Genomic DNA, 10000 nt, shown 5'->3' with positions numbered 1-10000 from the left:
GGCGGCAAGCAAGTTGGTGAAAAGTCGAGAAAGACTTTGGAAGCTCTCCCCCGTCTTCCCTCTCCTTCTCTCATTTGTTCTTGTACTCTGACTAGACCACTGTTGTGACAAATGTATTACGTATTTTCCAGACTGTAAGATGTTTTCTCCTTTTATCTCCTGCTTTCTCATGTCTTAAACATAAACACTGAACCGAAACATAAGATCATACAAGATAATTTAAGACTTTATTTTTGTATGCTAAGCATCCTAGTCCGGTATTTTCAGTAATTTGCTAGTGAAAGCTTTTCAGTACCCTAGCGAATACTCTTCAGTCCTCAATCCTACACATGAAAACAGTCAAGTCAGACATCATCAATGACGAAGAACTTCTTTCATTTTGCTCAGAGGAATAAAGGAACGAGGAGACAAGAGGCTTCTGCAGGAAAGCATGTAAACCTCTGGAGCCAAATGTGATGTAAAGGATTCTACGGCATGGTTTTATAATTGCACTCAAAGAAATTTTAGATAATATCATATCAGGATGAAAGAGTTTGTATGAATAGGGCTGAAAAATCCTCCCGGAAATCTAAGGGAGGAAACTTACATAGATTATACCATACACAAAAGTCGTCAACAAATCACTTTAAAGACGCGATTTGTGAGGTTTATGTGTCTTTTGAGATCTATAAAATGTTTGTAATATTTACAATATTGCTTAAAAATGGATATATTAGTATTGAAATAGATCCCTCTGATCTTTTCCCCTAAAATCATCTCATGAGGCATACACATAACGTGTTTTCAGCAGATGACTCATGGTTATAAAGGGCACTATGGGGAAAATGAAGACTTTACTGAGGAAGTAACATTAAGGAGAATTAAGAACATTGAGAGTAAAGTATCATCACGTAATTATTAGATAATAATGTAATTAAACTATCCAAGTAGTCAGTGCAGTACTTTATTAGATGCCAGTGCAACCCTTATGTAACCTAATGCAACTTATACAACATGATGAATATATATTTATATATATAAGACTTTTCCCCCAAGCAGACAAGTGTGTTATTTCTCTTACAGCTTCACTCTATCCACCTGTCTCTTTTTTGTCTCGTCCTTTTATTTTCTCTCTCCCCATTTCTGTTTTATTTATCTCCCCCCTCTGTCTGCCTATGACGTTCCCACTCTCTTTTTCCTCTCTGTATGAAATAAAGATGGAGAGAGGCAAAGAAAGACCAAAGCAGGAGAGAGAGAAAGAGGCTATTAATTCAGGAGCTTTTGACATGCTAATCCACTCAGTCTCCCGCTTTTCAGCCGTCCATCGTCTCCCACTTCACACACGCGCGCACACACACACACACACACACACACACACACACACACACAAAAAGAGTGAGAGGGATGAGGAGGGGCAGCTGAGCCGTATGCTTTCTGTATGTCGAGCTTTCAAATGTGTCTGCTGTTATAAGCCTACATAGACTGTTAATGAGTGCTGACAGTAAAGAAATCTCTGCACAGAAACGCTAGCCGAGTGTTAGCTCAACGTTACGTCAACGTTTAGGCTGAGATCCACCAGTAATGACAGCTGCCGGTGAGAGATGATCGAAAGCAAAGTGCTTTTGAGCTCCAGTACATTCAGCACTTGGTTAATGGTGTCTCAGTAACTAACACACACACACACACACACACACACACACTTTAAAATGTGTGAATAGAAATGACACAAATGAATCTTGGACCTTTAGCTCATACAAGAAATTTTGTTCTTGAATTGATGGGTTTCAAATTGTTTTTCTAATTTAATACACTGAGAATGTTTTTATTAATTATATTTATTTAATTCTGTATATATATATATATATATATATATATATATATATATATATATATATATATATATATATATATATATATTTACACACACAGAGAGAATTAAATAAATATATTTAATAAAAACATTCTCAGTCCATATATATATATATATATATATATATATATATATATATATATATATATATATATATATATATATATATATATGGACTTTTTTTTACACATTTAATTAAATAATTGGAATGGAAAAACTATTTTTTGAATTTATATTAAATAATAACTAATATTATCATCATTATTTATTATTAATATATGGTAAATATATTCTTAAATATCGAAGTCATGTTCTACAAAAAACCTCTAACTGGCAGCCCTCAAATGTCTGTAAATTATTATTTATTTATTTGTTTGTTTGTTTGCTTGTTTGTTTGTTGATCTTTAGTTTGACTGGTGTTTGAGTGCTTTCATTTAAGTTCTGCTGAGTGCTTGCACTTTATATGAAATATATTATATGATAAATATTAAATATGATTTAAAAAAAATTCGCTTTAATTCAGACCGACAAGGTTGTATTTACTAACTGGGGTGCAGTTTATTTTTCTTGCTCTCGAGCTGGTCCTAATTGGCTGCTGATACCCAGATAAAGTCACAGAGAGTGTATCTGTGATCAGAGAACCAATTCCTAACAATACAGCTGCTGTGAAACTACAGTATCAAGAATATTTTTTAGATCTAACATTACAAAATAACGGCTCAATAATGTTATGTGCTTATTGTTAGAAATACATTCTATACAGTCCACGCATAATCATATTGCCTGAAACGTGTGTGTGTGTGTGTGTGTGTGTGTGTTTAAATCATTCAGGCAAGAAACATCAGGCCCAGGCTTTAAGGCTGAACAAAAATCTTTTGACTGATGGTAATAAAGCTTCCAAGAAAACCCTCCTGTCAAAAATAAAAAGTCTCTTAAGCCTGGATGTGGGCTTGTGGGTGGTGCACAAGTTAGCAATTACACAGAACAGACTTCAGTTGCTAGCTTTTACCAACCACACACACACACACACACACACACAAATTCACACTTGCACACGCACCTCCCTCCTCCATCTCTCACACACAACCAGGTTAACTGCAAAATAAAAAAGGAGCTAATTAAGTGAAATATAGTGTATAACAAAAGTTTACTTTTTTTTCTACAAAAGAGTTGATTTTTATTTTTTATTTTCCTTTTACAACAATTTTATTTTCTTTTTGTTGATTATTTTTTTTTTTTTTTTTTTTTTTACAATATTTTATTTGGTAAAATTTTTGCTTAACAAATCACATGCCACTGCACTTTTAAACCCAAGTTTAGCGTTAAAAGTAATTACTCGTGTGTTTATGGTTTAGGTTCGATGTTACAATCACAACTATTGTACTAAATTTCCATTGGTACACCTGGCTACCTTAGAGACACTTAAAAATAATTTAGAAAATCATTTTGTTCAACTGTTCAAAAAATACAGTATTTTAAGAAACAACTACACGCTCCTGACTAACAAAGAAGTTGACAAATTTTTTATGCTTGTTTTTTATGTCACACTTTAATGAAAATGGTCCAACTCTCCTCAATCGTGAAGTGAATAAATTGTAAAAAGTAACGAGCTCATGTTGTGACTGGGTGCTTTAATAGTGTAAGCATTCATTCGTACATCTTCAGTAAAAGCTTTATCCTGGTGGAAATACACCTCAGGTGTCATTCACCAGTCATTCACCCCTAGGAATGTGTTGGAGTGACCAGTTCACTTACTGGTATGGCGTAGGAGGAAAAATGTCATCCTGAAGGAAGCCCATTCAGAAACAGGCAGAACATACAGAACTCTACATGAACAGTAACCCAAGCTCAGAATTGTACCTGGAACTGTGATCTGGAGAACCTCGTTAAGCTCAAAGCTACATGCTGAGTCGTCGTGCCAGCCTAGTGGCCTAACCAGTCATTCAGAAATGTGCGAGGAAAAGTCCACTAATTGTGATTTGCAATAAAAAGATCTACAATTACAAGTGACATTAAGATCCATAGATATTATTATATAGATTACTGTACTTATGAAACGAAGTTCATAATCACACATAATCATAGACTGACAAATAGGGCTATGGTTTTGAGACCTAACTGTAGGACCTTCAAGATGAGGGAAGAATCAAAGGTGTAAAGACTTTATAAAGTCCAACACTATGGAAAACTAAAACTGAAATATTCCTTCCCCCTCCCGTCTCTCCATCTTTATCTTTCCCATGACGGTGTCTCTATGGTGTCATGTCAAACACCAGCTGTCAGAGTTTTGATGTCTTAATAAATTTCTCCTCTTGCGCTGTCAACTAAGAAGCTGGAGATGGATGGAGGAGCTGGTGACCTTTAACCTTACCCTCTACCCTTTTCACACCCACCCCCAAACCCCCTCCATCTCCCAACCAACACCAACATCGCCCCAAACCTGAGCCACCAACTGGCTACGAGCCGAGTCCCGATCCCAGTGAAACACACACACACACACACACACACCATATCTTCACCCAGTGAAAGATTAGTGGACTGACATGGTCCAAATACAAGTTTAGGTTTAAGCTACAATTTCCATTTGCGAAATTACGACTCTCCTGAGATCACTAAAATGACCTTATTGGTCATTCTGATGGACATACACTCATCAAACACATACATACCAACATGCACAAACACACCAAAGAACATCAAACAGGTCAGGACGACTACACTTGAGAGCTGAGAGAGAATGCAACCTTTAGCCTTTGGCCCTTAAGATCAAATGTCATGGGTTGCTACCGTAACCCTAATAACAGCCATGGAAACCCTGAAGCCTGGAGAAAGTGTGTGTGTGTGTGTATGTGTGTGTGTGTGTGTGTGTGTGTGTGTGTGTGTGTGTGTGTGCGCATGCTTCAGTATGAGTCTAGTTACCTACTTCTTAAGGGTTAATAATGAAAGCCGTCTCTTTGGAGACGAAAAATAGTTCAGTATATTATATCAGACATATGATCTTATTAAGGCTTTTAACGATCCTAAACACATTTTAATCCTTTCCGAATCTTTCCTCTAAAACAAATGTAATTGCGAAAGTGATGTTTGGAAGAAATTTATAGCCCAAACCGATAAAAATTTAGTAGAAAAATATTTTCCAAATACCAAAACTGTAGGAATAATATTAATATTAATATTAATCTAGTTCCTCTAGACATTCCACAGATCCTAAGTGTATCATGAAAACGTTATTAAAGAAAATATTCTGACTGAGTGGTTTGTCACATTATCATATAACATTAAAAATACTAAAGGTTTAAGCTCCTTAGACCCTGCTGTTCTTAAATATTCTAATTCCATAATTTAATCATACTTTAATATAAGAGGTCAGAGAAGTTTATAGTGTTATTTGTATTATATTTTATGATATTACATGAGATTATAGTATTGTACGTTATAGTATACCACAGCATTAGTAGGTAAAGTGTAGATCATTTTTCAGCTCTGACTAAAGCTCCTATTATTATAAGGTGTTTACTTTTTTACACTATCATATTTTACTCGTATGGTCAATGTGAAAACATTGTTTACTCTGCGTTCACAAACTTTAGCATTTTTCAGAAGTTTTCTGAAGCAGATTTTTGTGATTTTCCTGTATCACAAGACAAGCTGCATTTTTTAATTGTCTTACAGACAAAAGCGACAACAGGAACTAACTCACATTGCTGATGATAATAAACATTACCTGTAACTAGATGTTATTAGACTAGTTTTTTATAACTGGTGTTATATTATATTTTATATGTTAGACTATATTTGAGATTTTTTAAATGCTGTTTTTTTTAAACCTTCTGTGAGCCTCAGGAATTGTCAGACTGTGAGTGAAGATTTTACAGCAGAACTACAAAAAAATAAAGCCCACTCAAGCTGATCGTTCCTTGTCTTTTGAATCATGTCTCGCTGCTCTGTACACTCTCTCTCCCTTTCCACGTTTCAGTGCGTCTCTGTTCAGCAGTTCTTGTCAGCACATCTCGTGGAGCGCTCTCTCAATGAGCTGACTGCAGATGATGCCACAGATAACTAATCACCACAAAGGGTATGAAAACCCAAACAACTACTAAACAAGCTTTACTCGTTCCTAGTCCAACTTCAACGCACGCTAACATGCACAGCTCCACTGCTGAATCCAGCTGGAATTGCGTGACAGTGTTATACACAGAATGCTCGCAGCAAGCTCAAAGTGTTCAGTTAATAACCGACCACAAATACTTCAGATCGATAAAAACCGAACCTGACAGCTAAATGAAATAAAATAACTGCAGCTTTTAATGACGCATTTAGTGCAGGCCGATACTGCAATATCCACGACAAGAGATTCATCAGCAAACTGTGCTGCCTCAGTGCTATGAGCTGAACAGATGGGTGCGTTAAGGCAATAAAAAAGAATAGATGGATAGACAGATCAAGAGGTGGATGTTTGCAAGGATAAATGGACGGAAACGAAATAGAGTAAAAAAAAAAAATAGAGGGTCCGCTGAATATATAGAGACAGAAAAAGGATGAACAAGCAAAGGCTAAAAAAATGAAGCTCGATAGCAAGAGACAGGAGAGTACTGAATATCTCCAGTCAAGACAGAAAAGGGATGATCATGTCTAAAAGAAAAGAGAGAGATGGTATCTAGAGACGTGGAAAGGATGTATCCAAGAGAGAAAATAGGAAACAATATCTAGAGACAGAAAATAGAGTACTGGTTAGATAAATAAAGAATATCTAGACACATTTCTGAGATATATTCTGGAAACAGGAGAGGGATTATTCAAATGTTCTAGAGGTTTCACTTATCTATGAACCTGTTGAGTCGAAAGATCTCAAGAAAAACTGGATATATGAAGAAAATATAGGCGTGGATATAAAATGAGAGCTCAATATCAATGGAAAGGATGAAGGTTTTGTGGGGAAAGAAGAAAAAATATCTGGAAAGAGAAGAAGGACGGACATCTAGAGACAATAGAGTTATCTAGAGAAAAGTATGGGTTGAATATGTGACGTCAGAAAAAGGCTGGAAGCCTTTAGACAAGAAGATGGATGAACATCTAGAGAAAAAAGAAGGATAAATATCTAGTGAAAGGATGGTGCTGAATATCTAGAACCAGAAGAGAGATTTCATAACAAATCGTCTTACCTTGGCACTTTCCACTGCGCTCCTCATAACCAGGCTGACACAGACATGTCCCGATAGGCACCAGCCATTCCCCGTCGGCACCACAATACATTTTGGGCTCTTGGCGCTCCTCTGAGTGCTCCACACAGGCACCACGTACCTCCACCAGAGCAGAAGCATCTGCACCTGCTACCGTATCAGGGAAACTCGCCAGGTTCCTGACGACCAGCGGACATCTCTTATAGAACACTCGAACAGAGACAAGTGCCACGCATGCACCCACATCCTGGAAGGCCAGGTAGAAGCCCCTGCGGCTGAGCGCACCCACGGTGCGCACTTCTGTGTTCAGCTTCATGACACGGTCCCCCACGTCCACCTGTGTGAAACTCTCGTCCGCCGCCACTGTGTCGATCTTAGCAAAGCGGCGCTCAGGTACGCCGTGCTCTCCACCCGACTCTGACTCTAAGTAGTAGAGGTTGAAGGTCTCCTTGCAAGCGCCTGTGACGCCGGGTAAGCTGTTGCAGTCGCGTAAAGTGAACTTGATCTCGATATATACGCGCTGCGCCGGGCCACGCTCGATCCAGTGTGTGCGTAACCAGTTGTTCTGACTCGACTCCAACACGTTACAAACTTGGTATGTCCGGATTGGGACATTCTTTTCATCCATGATGCTCACCTCCTCCCACTGTAGATCATAAAGAATATTTAAGAGAAAATAACATTACAACTGCTCAAAAACAACAACAACAACAAAAAATACATTAGGAGAGAAGTGAGAGAATTGTAATAGAGGAGGAACAAAGTAACATAATACTTAATAAAGTAATTTTATGAAATTATAAATGACATTTTTTAAGAATTGGAAATATACAGTCAAGTCTGTAACTTGACTTACAATATATATTTTTATAACATTTGCTTATAATTAGTGACACATGCCCTTTATGTCATTTATGCCTAACTTTATTGCTTTTTATATATATAAAATATATATAAATGTAAAAAATATATAATTTTTTTTTTTACAGTTCTTTGGTTGTTCCAATCGCCCGTCCCTTCGCTTTTTATAACTGTCTACAATAATTACTCCAAAACATCATAATAGTGACATGTTTTATTCATCATGTGAGTTTTTGCAGGATAAGTTCAGAAAAGTGTACAGAAAATCCTATCATTAAGGGATATGTATAATCACAAATAATCTCAACCATAACAAGGATTTGTAAACACGAACAAGTCCAGACACAAGCCCTAGTCTGTATAAGATTAAAAAAATGCTTCATTTACAGTCTGTAAGAGTAAAACAGTCTGTACGATTTTACACTGTTTTAATGTAGTAGCGGTTTGGTATAATCTGTGTATTATAGAAAATCCCTGAGAGCTAGATTTGGAGCAGTTAGGATAGATAAAGTCTCACAAACGCATTTTCCTGGTTTAGACTCATTATAGACTCATTATAGATATCCTGACACAATCACAATATAACCGTATATCAGGAAGTAGATCATGGAAAGTTAATAAATTATGCTATGATTTTCTTTTTTAATAAATGATCATTCTTAATGTTAAATACAAAATAATACCAGACATTTTTTTGAAAGCACAAATGATCAGTGGTGTCTGCTTTTCTTCTAATATAAAAGAAATACAACTCTCAGTTATGCCGAAACGCTGCTGTGTTTACCTAGAATTATAAGGCACTTCATAAATGGTTTGCGAAGTTATAGGTGAAACGGGTCACAGAGTTACACTGTGGCCTACTGGGATAGTGGCCAGTGTATAATTCATAGAAACAATCTATCAGATTATCATAATCATAAAATAAAATAAAAAAAACAGACAACAAAAAAATGACGGAGTCTATATCCGAATTTGAAATTCACCCAACCTCCTCACCACAATGCAGAATTAAAAGAAGTGGAACTATGAGCTACGTGCATTGATACGTTAGTGCTTCATCATGAAGCCAGGCTTGTTTTATTCAGCTCTGGAAGTGAACCTGGGCATGCTGTGAGCATTCTGGCAGGTCGCAGGTGTTCATGCAGTCTGATCAATCAGGCTTTTCCACACTGAGCTCATATGCATTACCATAATCACTGTTACCAACAAATTATATTTACAATCATGATATCTCTGAAAACAATCACAAGCCTAATTATAGTTTTAATACTGCAGGCATGTAATTCTCCAGGTGAGATTTACCTACTTTACTCTTAATATTATAATTAAATGCTCATTGTGTACACACTCTTTTATTTATTACCGATTGGTTGGATGACTGATTTGTTGGCTGGTTAACTGAATATTTTTGTTTATTGATTGACTGATTATTTGGGAGTTTTATTTCATTTTTTGGCAGGCAGACTGATTTGGATATCTAGTTAATTTGTTTGTTGGTTTGTTATATAGTTTTTTTTAATTTGTTGTTGGTTGGTTTTTTTATATGTTGTTGGTTGTTTGATTTTGTTTCACAGTTGGTTGGTTTATTTGTTATATGGCTGGTTATCTGGTTATATTACCTGTTGGCTGGTTGATGACTAGTTATTTTACTTGTTGGCTGATTAATTTATTGAAATTTTGGTATGTTGCTTTTTTGTTTTTTTTTTAACTGGTTTATTCATGGTACATTATTTGGCATTTTCTGAGCACCGTGTTTCTGAGGTCACTGTTTTCCATTCTGATTTTCTACACATAAAGCTCCTGAAAACTTCCAGCACTCAGATAAAAAAATCAAACTCAAGATAAATAATTACCACCAATTATTCACAATCACATTGCAAATTGAGACAATGGCTGTGAAACCAATCTGGTCTCTAGTGTGAGAAAGTAATTCAATGTGTGGAGCTCTCTGCTGTCCTGTGTGCACTGAGGGCCAATGGAGCGAGTTACTGATAAGTGCCCCTGTCCACAGATAGCAGTCCAGGAGGAGAAAGAAGCTAATTGGCCGTATTTAGAACTGAATGCCCTCCCACCATCGCTGCCAAAGAGCTGTCAGTCACACAGGTGATCA

The 10000-nt window shown here is 36.5% G+C and overlaps 1 pseudogene; it reads right to left on the bottom strand.

Annotated features, from left to right (window-relative positions):
* Positions 1 to 10000, bottom strand: part of LOC132857620 (ephrin type-A receptor 4-like) — a 42221-nt pseudogene that overhangs the window by 30163 nt on the left and 2058 nt on the right.

This window comes from Tachysurus vachellii, chromosome 15 (assembly GCF_030014155.1).
Source record: "Tachysurus vachellii isolate PV-2020 chromosome 15, HZAU_Pvac_v1, whole genome shotgun sequence".
NCBI classification, from domain to species: Eukaryota; Metazoa; Chordata; class Actinopteri; order Siluriformes; family Bagridae; genus Tachysurus; species Tachysurus vachellii.
Note: the sequence above shows the minus strand (reverse complement) of the source record. Positions and strands in the feature narration are given on the sequence as shown.